The sequence below is a fragment of the Nilaparvata lugens genome, chromosome 8 (assembly GCF_014356525.2).
Source record: "Nilaparvata lugens isolate BPH chromosome 8, ASM1435652v1, whole genome shotgun sequence".
NCBI lineage: Eukaryota > Metazoa > Arthropoda > Insecta > Hemiptera > Delphacidae > Nilaparvata > Nilaparvata lugens.
In genome coordinates, this window is record NC_052511.1 from 15,212,702 (window position 1) to 15,226,101 (window position 13,400).

The 13,400-nt window shown below is 36.0% G+C and overlaps 1 protein-coding gene across 1 annotated transcript in view; it reads left to right on the forward strand.

Moving 5' to 3' along the window:
- Positions 1-13,400, forward strand: part of LOC111064140 (muscarinic acetylcholine receptor DM1) — a 159,114-nt gene that overhangs the window by 58,919 nt on the left and 86,795 nt on the right. Inside the window, exon 4 of the mRNA XM_022351822.2 lies at positions 9,682-9,727. The gene's annotated coding sequence lies outside the window, so the exon portion shown is untranslated. The remainder of the gene's footprint in view (positions 1-9,681; positions 9,728-13,400) is intronic.

Consider the following 13,400-nt stretch of genomic DNA (forward strand, 5'->3'; position numbering starts at 1 on the left):
ATACGTGTAAGCTTTTATAATTCTCATTACATTCGAATTTATGTTAGAATATGATATTCCTAGTCATCAATGTATGAAATTTCACATTCTACACTGAAACATGCAGCTGCAAAAGTCGTGGAAAAATGCGTAAAATTTCAGTTTAAATAGATGATATTTTTTCATACTCTATGGACTCATAATCACTTAATACTTCATGTGTTCCAGTATTAATTATTCGGGCTCAAATTGAGAGTATTGAGTTACAAATTTTGAAATTAAACCTATGAGACTGTAATTTACGGACAATGTATTATTTGATCAACTGGTCAACAGGTTTGATCTTTCGATTACGAATTTAATTTCCTACAAATGTAAACAGAGCTACATTGCTTTAATTTGGGAAGGATTAATGGCTTTTTACAAAAAAGAGTTATATGAAAGAATTCTATCATATAGATTTACTTTTAAAAGCCTATATTATAAGAGAGTTGTATTGGGAAAAGAGTGTTGATGAAGAGAAATAGAGCTCTACGTTATTTCAAAATATCCCTATAATGAGATTCACTTCAATCTGTCAGTATTCCTCATAAACAACATCAATGCTTCTCGTTCAATCAATGCTGCCACATCAAAGTGGATCTCTCTATATAGGATCTCTTTGTGCTCTTCTTAATACTTTCAACTGAAAGTTCCCTCGTGTTACTTTAAGCCTACCCTTACCTCCATTTATAAAACCTATACTGTATTAGGCCTCCACAGAAGCCACACCACATGAAAGCACACAGTTTAAGATGAAAGAAGCCTGACACTTCCCACCCTCTCGTGTTATTCTGAGGTTCAGAAATACTGGACATCGATTATCCCTTGGAGGGTTCCATGTAAAGTCAGCTGGACTTGATATTGATTGATGAGACATCATCATTGATGCCCTTATCTCATTGGGTGGCGAATATTGTATATTAATAGCGAGAGTCTATAGATCGATAACAAACTGGAAATTGATGTTTTCACAGCTACTGGGTGGCTCCATCTGTTCAACTTTATCCAAATTTGATCGACATAAGGCGTTCAAAAGATCAATTATATCTTCAAAATAAACTTGAATAAATTTAAGTTGGAATATCTGGAACAAGATGTTCTTTTTATGTTAAGCTTCATTGATATTCTTCTAATAGTGGCAGGAATTATCAATAACTAAAAAATGATATCCATATTCTCCATTGGAGTCTACTTTTAATGGTGTTTTCTTTGAAGGGAAAAAATTGATTCCCATTGGGTGATTAATGGGAATCTTCATTGTTAATCGTCTTTTACACATTGTTCCAGAAGAAGAAGTGAAGTTTGAAGGACAGAAGATAATTGCACAGAACTTATTGTTGAACCATTTGCACTAAATGTTGAAGTAAAGGGATATTCAAACTTGTTCATAACTTGTTTAAACTCAGCCTGTTTGACATTTTTAATATGTTATAATTGATAATAAACAATTGACGTCACATGCTCATTATCATTATTCATTTTATCATATATGGATTATGCAGTGATTCTTCCAGAAGGAAGAACGACAAATTCATCATTCGAAAAACATTTTTTGAGAAGGCAACTTTCAAAAAAATCATGGATAAATTGAGAACTTCATCTTCACAACAATGAAACTTGATATCGATTTAGCATTAACGTTCATGCCCACGGGACATTCGTGAGACATCGGATCAATGAAATAATTCATAAATTCACGAGTAGTCCTCTTCGAACGCAAAGAATTGCTGGCTTTCAATTGAATTGTCCCAACTACATATTCGAATAAAATAATAATTGTATTATGATTATAGTATTTCATACAATAAATGAATAATAAATGAACTATGCAATACAGTGAGGCTTTTTTGAGGTTTTTGAGCATAGAGAAAAATAATAAGTTAACATGGATTTGAAAGGTCAGCTGGTAGCCACCAAACAAACGGATGTCGATCGATCGACGCGATCATAATCACCCGCCTTTGCTTTGAGCTAGCATAATTCGATCAGTGGCGCTTGACGGCAAATCTCCAGCGTCTCTCAATTATCTCTCGTCCAATCAGAGGCCGCGTTACATTCGCTCTGTGACCTCCCGTTATTTTGTTTGTCGATTAGTGTTCGTCCGACACCCCACCGTCGCCTCACTGACGTTAAACGTGATCAACTAAAGCTCCCCGTAAAAATCAAACAGACAGCAATGTCAAGTAGTAGCAATGTAGTTAGGCTATCACTGTACGCTGAGTTTGGTGAGGGGAATATTATTCTAACGGAAGGTTGCGCAGACGTCGATAAAGCTCTCTCTGTCAAAGGTTTTTAAGAATTTCTATGGTTAATCGCAGAGACTAAGCTTTGAGTGAGTTGGATAGAAGAACACTGAGTCCATACGTAAATTAATCAGAATAGATAAGGCAACTTGTAATTTTATTCAATATGGATATGTGCCTCAGCATCGACTTCACCACAGCTCAATACAGAGAGACCACATGTAAATTTGTACGAATACTTATTGAGTTAAACATTGTCTTGGTTATGAGACATGACTTTCTGAGTAAGGTGGAATGGATAAATTTCTCACTTTTTCCAAAATGTCATCAAGCTATTTGGGAACATTATAAATTTTGGAAATATTTAATATCTGGAAATTATATATTGGAAATTTATATTGGTGTGGATTTCTTTTTCAATATGAAATGTTAAAATTGCGTATTACTTGTGTTGTGCTTCTTTCAAGCTATAAACAATCACTCTAGCATTATATCACTCTATAGCAGACATCGTTTCGCATAAACTAATTTACTATTATTGTACCGAAGTCATTGTCAGTGATAAATGTCAGGTTAAGAGTCCAGCCACTTAACCGCCAACAGGAAGAAATAACGATCAAATATATTCACGATTAGAATATAGATAGAATTGTGACTAGTAGTATTTCTACTGAATTAGATGGCTTCATGAAACACCTATTGAACAAATTTCAGTAAGAAAAATAAGATGAAAATTTTTGGAAAACTGGTAAAAGTAGAAAAAGTTGAAATACCTGATAAATAGGCTATGCAGAATGAGAAGCAAATATGAGGTGGTTAGAGATGGAGTGCATTCAAATGTATGTATATTGTTCATGATTATTTTGAATCATTAGTTGAACCACCTTGAACTATTATTCATACAGATTGACTTGAAAGTAAAATCGTTGATATCTTTTGAGTGACTTCAACTCATGTGCGGAAATTGAGGGCCTGATGTTGCCTATCATACTATTCTACATCACACACATTCTAACTTGAAATCCGATAGATCTGATTCAACTCTGAAACTTTCAAAGCTATTGTACATGGTTAACACAGTTCCCCACAGCCTAATATTACCTTAATTGCAATTAAATTCCGGTCTGCCCCAATCAGTGATGTGTTCCGGAGATATGGCTATCTATACATGCAGTGCCGTGAAACAGGACTTCATTATCGGCCTAAGCCTGCAAACTTGCACATGCCTCAACCGAGACCCAGCATAGTCAACAGTGCAATGGCTCCTTTGGGAAATCTGCTCTGCTCCTGCCATCGGGAGATTGGACAGTCTCAGATTTACTGACCAACCTGGGTCAGGTATCGACTATTATCTCATGCGCCTAATAATCAAACCTTACTGAAAATTGAATCATCTCTACTATTTTCTAGGAAATAATTGATTTTATAGAAATCGTTCAATAATTATGAGATGATTCCACGATAGTATTATCAGAATATTGATCAGACTGGTCAGAAATTGACTATTATGAGCCCAGAGATAACCCTTTCGAAAACCTAATCTTCTCAACAATATTATGCTTTCAAACAATCACTATATTAACGAATTATTGATTTAGTTCCACGATGATAATTGATGATATTGACCCAAAAAAGCTTCGGTTTTCTCAATTTTCTTCATCTGGAGAAATCACAATCGGAACACCTATTTTGAAAATGTTTTCTTTTATTTAATCATTTTTTCTCTTTTACAAAAAATCACAGATCGGGAAAGGAAAAGTGAGGATACTTTATTTTTCTTCCAAATTCAGGTAACATTGTAAAGTCCAAAAAAAGGATATATTTTCAAGATTCACATTCATAGAAAATAAATATCCAGAAATATTCATATATACTTTCAAATACTGAAATTATAATAATTTATACCACCCAGTTATTCTCAAAAAAAGAATATATGCACTTATTATGGAAAATTTCAAACAAGAACTGGGAAACGAACTCATTTTTGATAGGTTTTCATGAATCAGTTCATATAGATATTATTGAAATACTCAAAGCTAACACAGCCACAAATAATATATTGATAATGGAAAATTGAGATACTGATTCCAGTGGGTATATCACTAACAATCACTGAGGTATAAAAATGAAGTAGAGAGCAGCAGTATATGGAGTGCTGAGCGAGTGATACCATTGGTAGATGAATGACTCATCCAAGTGAACGTTTCTGATTGGCCTAGACAAGCCAATGAGCAGTTCACACTCACGATTGGTGCTCCATTGCTGTAACGTCTGTGGGAGTGGCTTGCCTAGGCCAATAGCAGACGTTCACCTATTATATAGGACACTCATCCATCAATCATACCACTCTCACTTATTACTATTTGGAACATTTCCACTCATTGTGGATTATTTTATCTACACATCCCTCAATTACTTCAAAAATACAGAAGTTGATTCCTAAATGGCCTACATATTTGGTAGGTCAATAACATTCTCATATGAATTTTTTGCACAATACAATTTCAAAGAGTATAAATAGAAATAATTATTTTAGATAATTCGAAAGAGCACTTAGACTTGTATTCCTATTCATATTGAGAGTAGCCCTACAGAAAAAAAGCCAATTTCAAAAAATAGTACGAATTGTAATCAAGCATCATTCAATTTACTTTTTTAGTCTACTGTTCACCTCTTATTTGATAGAATATTCTATTCTATTCTCAGTAATCTCTTCAAATCTTTTTCAAGTTGTATTCTTGGTTATGTATCGTCCTTGAAATAGTAAAGCTCACCTCCTGAAAAAGCTTGATCGAACAAGAATTATTCACAATAAAGCACAATATTCCCATATCAGCAATTTGAGAAAATAAAGTTACTCTGGGTTGGGCTCTAAACCATCTAAATTTATTACTAGTTAGATGATCGTAAAAGGTCTAATCGGTTCTCACCAGTAAAGGTAATACCTGCTAATTGAGCAAAGCCTAAAAACTGCTTTATGGATGCTTTAATCGTCAAACCTCAGCATGAGAGTAGAGCTATATGAAAATAATCTCCAGTGGGATTTTTATGAGCCAAGCTCCACCATCCATGAGATAGATGCTGAGGTGACTTGGCAACTGTAAATGATTTTGAATTCACCTCTACGTATCCTCTCTACTTGGAGTATCAAGCCTATTAAATCGCTAAAAAAGCCCATAGTATTTTGAGGCAGTGAAAAGTTGGATGTTAATCGATGGATCCATAGGGGTTAATTAGTGGCTCCCAATCAGCTTTCATACTTACGGTGAAATGGGTGAGAGAAAATTCAGTTGGAGAAGAATAAATCCAATATATTGAGCAATAAACATAGTACTAGAATAGTTCCATACTAATTCAATCTAATAAATACTGTAGTTACTCCAACAGCAAACAGAGCTCCATATATTCAAATAACCTGTGGGTTCAGATCAATTCCAAACTGCTGATCGGTGCCGCACTATAGGCAACCGCACGAAAATAGTCCAATGCAAATTGGAACAGATGGTTCAACGTTGCCACGTTAGATTTGATTAACGTTGACCAGAGCTGACTATGAATAATGAGAATTGATACTTTTATACCACACCTGACAAATTATCGATGTCTATGGGTGCATGTGGTGGGGGTGGTGAGGAGGTACCAATTCTCATTCCATTTCCCATCGGACTATTTTTGTGCGGTGGACTATAGTACTGGCGATGCTTCCAAACACGCTTGCTGTTCTTTCAGGCTGCTGATTTTCAATACAACAAAGACAATATGAATGAGCCATTAGAACCTACAAGAGCAGCGAGGATACCTGGAAAAATCTTCAGTTTGTGTGTGCCGGAACCTTGGAATTGATTCCACGCCAACATGCATGTCTTTCAAATATGAGTTGTGATTCTGTGAGGAGGATTTCAGGTTTTTTAACTTTTTTATTTGACATGTTGATAGAATTGTATGGAATTATTTATGTTCAGTTTTGTAAATTGGTATTGTACTGCTCATTTGAACACGTATGTCTCCCTGAATTCCCCTAGATATCCTAAATCCACAATATTCTCCTCTGACATTGACATTGAAAGTCATCATTCAAATAGTTAGGAATTATTTGTCTAGCCCACAGTGGAAGATGCTGACGATTACATTGAATTCCCACCAAATCTTTTGAAATTTAATTTATCGATAAACACTACTCGAGCTTAGCTCCCTTGATATTATGCAACAAGGATTTTAATTTTCATTTGTTTCCATTGAACAAGAAAAATTGTTAATGTATCTTTCTGTTTGTGAAACTCCTCAGATGAGTGAATAGATTTGAAAATCATGATTGAAGCAGTAGAACTTCCACTTGAGTGCCACAGCGACCGCATTTTCTGAAGCCTAATTTCTCCCCCGAGATAGAATTCGAATTAGCAGCGTTTTCTGTCGACAATCTCAACAAAGAAATCTCTCCATTCTATATCCGAATAATTTTTCTGCTTTCTGAGCGGACGCAGAGCTGCAGATGCGGAATATAAGAAAGTTGGAGCTTGCAGGCACTGAGATGCCATACTGAGATTCACTTTAAACTGTCTGCATTCCGTATTACAAACCATCAATGCTTCTCATTCAAATGATGCTGCCATTTGAGGTGATTCTCACTAGTGGCAAAATAACACCAGAGTTCTGAATAGCTTCAGCTTGCATTGAATATCTAATAAGCCGAGATCGTAAACGTGAGTTCATAAATTATTTATGACACAAAAAGAATGGAATAATATAGTCAAGAGTCGGAGCAAGGATTGAACTGTTCAAAACGTATGAGAGTCTTCTTAAATGGGGTTTATTCCAGCCCCATTGTTGAAGGTTATCCTACTCTACTTTGTTGAGTAGTTGAATAATTTAAAATTCAACTCAGATGTCCCTCACATGAATAGGAATTATGTCTTTGAATGGTATTCTACAATTCATTGCATGAGTTTTATCGTTTGTGTCAGAGTATTGCACGTTTTCCTCCTCACTGGATTTGAAGAGAAGCAGTAGCTTTTCTGAATGATAACCTGTGAATTGAAATCATTTTGCGTGGTGTCCAATTTTTCAGATTGAGTTCCTATGCGCAAAAGTTGCTAATAGTATTTTTGTGTGAGTGCATCCAACAGAAAATTCAGTTATGTGTCACATGAAGTATGTTCAGTGAATTTTTCATAAACAATGGAATACCATCAGACATTTTCAACCATTATGCGTGGACATTGGACCATTGCTTATTTAAGGATATGCAATCTAAGGCTCCATTCAGATCAACAGCTACTGAAAACCAGGAGAGATGAGAACTTGAAATCTTCCCAATCGAATACAACATAATTACTACATTCATGAGCTTAATAATACGATATCTTCTCATCATTTATATTATTTGCTTCTTTACAGAAGTAAAAGAATTATCTTCTTCCTAGTCTAGAGGCTAGAGACAACAGATAACATATTTTTCTAAAAATAGCAGTATAGAAAAAATATCCGTTATCCACTAAATGATCACTTCCAATTTGAGCGTAGTGGTAACTTCAGACTGCTATGGCAGCAGCGGTCATGGGTTCGTTTCTCACACCAACTGACATCCCGCCTCACTACTACTATGTTACCAATATCAGCATCATCACGAAAAACCCTATAAACGCATATTATGAAGTGCGTGTTTATGCTAATACTGAAGGAGCCTCGAAAATCTTCACGCTCGCCAAACAGTCTGTTGAAATGATGACAGCAACAGCAGAAGCAGCCAATCTTCATGATCAACACCCGGGACCCTTAGGAGGTGTCTGCTATAAAAAACGCGACGGTCGATCAGCTTTATACAGGGGTTTATACAAGATTGTGTTTGCACTGTGGCATCGCGGTGGGGGAAGTGTTTGAGGGAAGAAGAGTGTGAGGGGGTAGTACAGTCGAAGGGGTGGAAGGAGAGAAACTCTGAGCTGATCCATGATCTCGGCAGCAGCCCTCTATATCAAAATTTCTGAATAGACCTGTCCAATATTCTTCGCTCCATATCGTAGAAAACCACTAAGCGGTCGACTGAAACTTGGCACAAAGAACCGGCGTTCACACAACTTCGCGCAGGCAAGTTCTTTTGTCGAGAGTTTTCTAATTAATACAAAGCCCACCGGCTGGCTTATCGGGTACTCCCATTCCACACTCCACAAGTGAAGTATAAACACATATATAACAAACTACATCTATATACACAAGTGAGAAGATCGCTTTTGAAGCATCCTTACTCCACCACCCCACCATTCCCGTAGGAAACAAACAGTACTCGTTGGCGGGTGGCTTCTCCCAACAAGCTGAAAAGTTCTCCAACATTGAACACTGACGCCAAAAAGAACTCATTAGCACTCTATTATCCACTCGTCTGTTTACCGATCGATCTCACCAAGCTGGGTGTGTGATAATGCCGCTGCACTGTATAACCAACACATTGTGTTCCAACACCACCTTGGTTTCTTTGAACAATACACCCGATTCCAATCAGGGAGATATCGAGCGGGTATTACTGAACACAGTAGTTGACTTGGACTTTGATTTCAGTTTTGTTACGGTAGAATGAGAATGAGAAATGATGGATTTTGGTTTTAAGATCCCAACATCTTTGTCAAATTGGAAGCAGCAATGGAAGACAAGGATAAATTTCGTTAGACAGTTTATTATTAAACTAGAACTTAGAATGCGCATGCTGCGTTGTTATGTGTTTTCTACATTGCTGTACGGCATGGAAGCATGGACTTTGAAAAAGTCAAACCTCAAAAACATCGAGGCATTTGAAATGTGGTGCTATAGAAGGATGTGGAGAATACCATGGACAAGGAAAATGACAAATAGGGATGTAATGTTAATGATGGCAAAGGAATGTGAAGTTGTTGCGACTATAAAGAGAAGAAAATTGCAATATTTGGGCCATGTAATGAGGGGTGAAAAGTATGAGCAAAGCAGGATCATGGGAAGGAGGAGTGTGGGAAGAAGAAGGATATCCTGGCTGCGTAATTTTAGAGAATGGTATGGCTGCAACTCAAGGGAACTATTCAAGGCTGCAATCAATAAAGTGAAAATTGCCGTTATGATTTCCAACCTCCGATAGGAGAAGGAACCATAAGAAGAAGAGACAGTTTATTCTTTCACAAACGAAAAATAATTGAATAGTAAGGAGATTCCAACATGTGATGGAAGAAAAATAGAAAACTCGAATCCAAAAGCTTACTATTTTAAATTATTGTTCTCCCCTCTAATAACAACGATTGGTCTGTTGGTCATTACAGTTGACTCAATTTTAATGTTTTTATTCTTGAAGCTAGAATAGTGGATGATGATACTTGAATGGAGTTTGTTTTGATTTCAAATTGATATTTTCAAGCACTTATATAACGTGAAAAACAATTCTCACATTGTAATATGTTTTCAGGTTTCACGAGCTTGACTTCTTTACTCATGCGATTCCCGCTGAAATGGTAAGTAATTTGTTATGTAGTTGTCAATATTCTATGTTTATGGGATATGTTCCCAGAAAATTTCAACACACAAGAATCACTTTATTAGAAAAATCAATGGAATCACACACTCTCATACTCATTGCATCATATACGACATAATCTTAGAAATTACATTCTGGAAATCTTCTCAATCTCCCACATTGTTTCCTTGTATCAGGTGGATTGGACTCAGTTTGTATCTTAATATAGAATTATTCATTTTTTTCTCATGATCATAGCCTTCGACAGTGTTACTATTGGATTTAAGTATCCACGTTCATAGAATATGTTAGCACCGCATACGACAGTATCCCGTAGGCCTGTTGGAGTGTTGGGCCTAACAAGTATCCTTTCTAGTTCTCTAGTTCTCCCTTCACTATTCGAACCCATAATTTTCTCTAAGAGAATAGTCTCTTTTTGCACAAGCATGCCTGTTCGGTTAGTGTTTATCGAGAATTGACACAGATAGAGGTAGAAAGCCAATCGGTGGCGCGCTACTTAACACAGTTTGTTAACATTTAATGCGATTTGTGCCACAAGATGGCGCACGCGCGCGACAAATGATTGCTTCCTGCGCGGCGAGAGTGGAAAATGGCGCGAAAAGGACGGACGGGTGACGTAATCGTACGAGAGGAAAATCCTATTACATCCAGAAAGGAAATCAAAAACCGACGGAAATGGAGAAGTTGAACATTCTTGCCATTGTTTTCCCGTTCCATTTTCAACCCTGCATCACTCAATCACCAAGCTTATCTCGTTCTCTCTCCCTCTCCTCCGTCTGTATTCTTGCCGCCTGTTTTCATCCCCCTCCATCCATCCAATTTTCATCTGGTTTTTCTCACTGCACAACACCGGGTTTTCTCAGCTTTCCCATGCACAACTTTTCATTCCATGTTTGTGTTTACCAGCCAGCGACTTGCCTTCGAAATTTGGCATTCTTAGGATACCGTTTCGAATCCGTTACTGCCAACTTTAATAATGCATCATTGTAAAGCATGAATCTGTAATGCGGATTCGTACGTATTTCATATGAACGTTTGTTTCAACAATATTACATCCGAATGGCGTATTTACTCGTGATGATATTATCTTTGTGATATTGGATATTTTATTATTAAATATGGAATATTAATTGAGATGGATTCGGCAAATCTGAATACCTCAGAAACATGACTGAACTTGTAATTTCATTTGAGTTGAGTGATAGTCATAAGTCATTCAAACGCTAATCGAATGAAGAGATCTATTTCTATTAACAAAATAAATTTTCAAGAATTTCCATTCTCAATTAAATTTTTTATTACTTTCACAATCTGTCAATTTGAGAAGCGGAAACTGTCAATAGTTCAAAACTTGTCTTGAACTGTACTTGAGAAAAAATCGTTTTTATTAATTGAATGATTATACTCCCTTCCGATTGATTTCTTGATAAAGGTCTTATTGACAATCCATACAGAGGATCGTATGAGCCATTGATTGGATCAGTCAAAATCAATCGCAATGGGAATTCTAATATGGTATACGATATTATTAAACCTTATTGTGTACTTAAATTTTGTAGTGCATTTTATTTTTCAAAACCAATCCTGCTTTGATGAAGCAATCCTGATTCATTACTTATCATCTGCTTCATTGCCTTTTGTGAATATTATACAAATATTGTTCTGCTTTACATTTATTGCTTATGTATAGCCTACTTCAAATTTCTAGTTGCATTTTATTCCTTAAACCGAATCCTGCTTTGATAAAGCAATAATTCTCCTCCATTACTTTTTATCGGCTTCGGTTCTTTTTTTGTGAATACTATACAAATCTTGTTCAGCAATACTGTCGATGCACGTAGTGATTTTTCATATGGTGTTGCCAGGTGGAGGGATGAAAATTCATAGGTCTTGTTAGTCCTTTTCCATTGCCTCAAGTTTCAGCGAATATTTATGAAGTGGGAGGTGACGGATGGAAAACAAAATGGCTTTTATCGGCACTTTGGATGCAAATGAAGTGGATATGAAAACAAATTGTCCCAAGCGTTTGCTAACCCTCTCGCCCCTACTGTCAATATGATTCGCAAGTGGAAGAACTAAGCAACACTTTTTCACATTACACTCTATCTTCACTCAGTGAGGAAGATTACAAGCAGGTGGCACAAGTTTGATGGATTTCTTTTTTTGCATTTTCAGTTGGTATTTGACTTCCGAAATTCCAAATAGTAGAATGATTCCACAAAATCTCAAAAATTACCCCAGAAGATCAATAGTACTGAAATCTTATATCTTAGATGAACTGAAGTAATCTGTTGTGAATCTTCATTAAACTATTGAATTATTGGACACAGTTCTCCAAAAATGTAACGTCTGTTGTAGATCATTTTCATACTATTGTATTATCAAGCACAGTTTCCCAGAAACGCTTTTCCATTCAAATTGGAATCCGAATGAATTTCACAAACAAGCGTAGACGGCAGTGTTATATTTGAAACAGTTACATTTATTTACTAGCTACTTACAGAAATACAAAAATAAGAATGATAGGTCTTTTGGAAACAATTTCCAGCCTGTTTGTCTCAAATGAAACGTTCTATTTTGTAGAACATGTCATGACAATGTTTCAGAGGGAGACAGTTTTATTTCAGGAATAAGAAAAATTCCCAAATCAGAGAATCATTTTTGCCATATACGCGTATCCACTCTTATAAGGAGCCGTGTGTTTTGTAGTCAACTAAATTTTTCTGTAATAGATGCCATAAAAACTTCCTGTTTTCCATTTCCCTAGCGAGAAGGACTTCACCAGAGAAATATCAAATCGTGACATTTACAACTCGTAAATACTGGCTTGAATATCGTATTCTCTTCTCAGAAATAACCATGTTCCTATGCCTGATGCTGACGTGAAACTTAATTGGCAATTGCTATGCTAAGAGGATCAAAAGTTGCCAATTGTAACCTGATGAAAACGTATATCTTGAAAGTCCTTCTTGTATTATAATAATATTCATCAAGTATCTGAGCTAGTTTTAATGAATAAAATATAATTGACCGAAGCGAAGCTGAGGTCTTAGTTTTGACTCGATCGGCTTTTGTCTGTTTGTTTGTTTGTGTGTTTGTTTGTACCGCAGCTACAGTCGCAGTTATTGCGACCTACGGTTTATTACTTTCCATGCCCTATACTACCTATACTACCTATACTGCCCTATTACTTACCATAGGTAAGGAAAGTATTGCTTTCCGAAAGAAATTAAGGTACCCTAATTTTTTAAATTTCTATACGTTTCAAGGTCCCCTGAGTCCAAAAAAGTGGTTTTTGGGTATTGGTCTGTATGAGTGTGTGTGTGTGTGTGTGTGTGTGTGTGTGTGTGTGTGTGTGTGTGTGTGTGTGTGTCACCCAATTAACGGAATGATTTGAAATTTGGAACGTAAGGCTCTTACAATATAAGGATCCGACACGAACAATTTTGTCCCATCTATGCAAAGTTTGATTTTAGATTCTCAATTATTATTATATTTCATTTCAAATAATCAATTTCAATTTCAATTTATTAAAAACACACAAAACAAGACAAAACAAAATTACAAAGATTTACGAAACAAATAAAACACAATAAAATGTTACAAATATAAAAAAACAATGGGCTTAGTGTTTGGGTGTGTTGGAGAAG